This window comes from Chrysochloris asiatica, unplaced genomic scaffold (genome assembly GCF_000296735.1).
Source record: "Chrysochloris asiatica unplaced genomic scaffold, ChrAsi1.0 scaffold00660, whole genome shotgun sequence".
Lineage (NCBI taxonomy): Eukaryota > Metazoa > Chordata > Mammalia > Afrosoricida > Chrysochloridae > Chrysochloris > Chrysochloris asiatica.
Window position 1 is genome coordinate 29,906 of NW_006409178.1, and position 3,049 is coordinate 32,954.

Genomic DNA, 3,049 nt, shown 5'->3' on the forward strand with positions numbered 1-3,049 from the left:
GAGATGACAGAGTTTAATCTGATTTGTTTGCTTTTTTAAGTAACACTTCTTTTTTCTTTAGCTGCTTTCAGGATTCTCTCCTTGTCTTTGATTTTGGAGAGTTTGATTATGATATGACTTGGTGATTTTCTTTTGGGATCTACCCTTTCTGTGATTCCTTCAGCTTCTTGAAAGTTTATCTTCTTATCCTACAAGATATTAGGGAAAATTTCTTCCAGCAGCTCTTCAACAATCTTCTCTGTGGATTTCTGTAATTCTTCCTGTTCTGGAATGCCAATAATTCTTTAAGTTATTCCTCTTCATGTTGTCCCACATGAATCTTAGACTTTCTTCAGATATTTTTATCCTTTTTTCTTCTTGCTCTTCTATCTTAACAGTATTGAGAGATTTGTCTTCCAATTCACTGGTTCTGTCTTCCATCTCTTCCATTCTATTCATTTGTCCTTTCAGTGTATTGTCCATTACTGATATTTTATTATTAGTCATGTGGACCTCTTTTTGTAGGCTTTGAGTTGCTTCCAATGCTATTTCTATTTTATTTGATTGTTCCTGTAGGACTTTCCAGATGTTTTCCTTATTTTTCTCAACCACTCTCTGGAACATTTTGTTGCATCTCAACAGCATCTTCCTGAATTCCTTCTCAGGCAATTCCAAAGCCCACCCTCTTTCCAAAGGGAGGCCTAGGTCTACCTCCAACTCATTTGTCTCAGTTACTCTATATTGTTTCTGGACATGTGCCAATATGGTCAGTTTGTTTCTTGAGCATCTTCAATAATTAAGTGTGTTTTCAATAATTACACCAATGTCTGTTGACGTATCATTATGCTTTCTGATTGCCTTCAAGTAGATGTGATCAGGAGATGGGGTTCCATTTTCACTTTTCTTATTACTCAACTCAGAGTACTTGAGTAGCAGGTGTTGGCTGTCTATCTGGTGTATGTAACTGGTATTGGCTCTTGCCTGGATAGTGGGATTCTATAGAGTATGATTGTAGCTTGGCTATATGACTGCAATTGCTGTCCCTTCTTGGGTAATGTAGAGGGAGAAAGAGCCCCCTGAAGGTAAAAGGGAGACCAAAAAGCAAAACAGAAACAGCTAAAAAAAAAAAAAAATTGTATACTATAGTTTATAATCACTGAAAAGGAAAAACAAAACAAAAAACATTTTGTTGAAAATATGAGTATGACTTTAACACCCATCTCTTGACTTCTTGCTTTCAAGACAGACAGCCTGAGAAATTTTAAGATGTTACTGTTGGTCCTTGAAACATAAATCAATTTAATTTTTGACCTGTTTCCTTTTTAGACTGTTTCTCTTCCATTCCACAACCCCCATTCAGGCCTTTTTCCTAGTGATAAACAAATCAAGGCTGGCTGTAGCCATTTTGGCCAACTGTTTGGTTTTAAGCAGTGCCTTTCTCCTTCTTAATTTCTGCATAGTAGTTTTTGTTGAGCAGATCCATGTGCATAAATAGTAGAACCCTCCAGGGCTGGGGGAGTGTCCACTCATTCAGGCACCCTCTAGTCACTAGAGTGGGGGTGCACAGACAGTGAGAGACCAATGAACAGAGAAAAATAAATAAATAAATAATGTCAATATCCTTATCTCCGAGGATCGGTAGATCTCTGCAGTAAGAGCACTCCTCTGGTCCTTCACCCACTCCATCACACTCAAGATGGCCACTCTGAGAGTGGTTGGAACCAGCAGATCACCTTTCTTGTTTCAGCTACAAATTACAATGGCTGTAAGCCTTCAACATTTCTAAATATTTCTTTATATGTAAGTCAAAGTTCTTGGACCATCCTCTGAACCATTTTCACCAGGTATTCTGCATTATTTCTGGTGGATGTCTGTTCCACACTTCTCCTTAATTCATCATTAATACATGCCTCCAACAACAACCATTTAAAAATATATATACATACATTTTAAACCAATTCCATGGCACTTAACAACAACAAAAACAGCAACACAGTAACATTTATACTTTTGTTCTATGAAATTAAATACACAATTAGGAGTCCTGGTATAGTATGGACACTGGACTGCTAACCACAAAGTCATCAGGCTTAGGTCACAGTTACTCCTTAGAAACCCTGTACAGAGTTGTTATGAGTCAGACCAATTACACGGCACTTAACAATAATAGCATAGCTTCAGAACCTTTATTGTCTCTGAACACCTAACAGTCTTTTTACATCAGTAAGCTCCCTCATGAGACCCCTTTTCAGTAAAACTTTTCCAAACACCTAACCTGGTTCTCTGGTGTGTTGCTATACAATAAGTATTGCAATGTTAATTACAAAGTTGGTGGTTCAAACCCACCAACCACTCTTCAGAAACCCTATACTGAGTCACTATGAATCAGAACTGATTCAATGACAACAATAATGTGACAAGAACTACTCAGCTTGTTTAATATGGGTTGTCTTTCTTAAAATGTTATAAAAGGTGATCATACAGCATATAAAAATTAGAGACTGTTTTCTTTCACTCAGCATAATGCCTTTCATGTTCATTCATTTTAATGTTTATAATAATGGTTAATTACATTTCTTTTCTGAGTAGTATTCAAAGCCAAAATGTTGTTATTGTTAGGTGCCATTGAGTCAGTAATGCACAACAGAACAAAACCCTGAGTGGTCCTTGGCCAACCTCATAATCATTGCTATACCTGAGGCCATTGCTGCTGCCACTGTGCCAGTCCATCTCGTTGGAGATTTTCCACTTTTTCTGCAATCTTCCACTTTACCTACATGATAACTTTCTCCAGTGACTAGCCCCTCCCGATAAAATGTCCAAAGTATGAGAGATGAAGTTTGGCCATCTGGAGTCAAAATACAACCTTAAAAACGGTGATGGTGGTGACTATGTGCCACCAAGTCCATTCTGACTCATAGCAACCATGTACAGGATTTCTAAGGCTGTAAAACTTTACAGGAGTAAAAAGTTTCATAGTTTTTGTGAGTCCCAGGATTATGAAGATCATCAATGAAAAAATTGGGACAAATGTGAAGGCACTAATGATGGGAATACCTGGACTACAAAA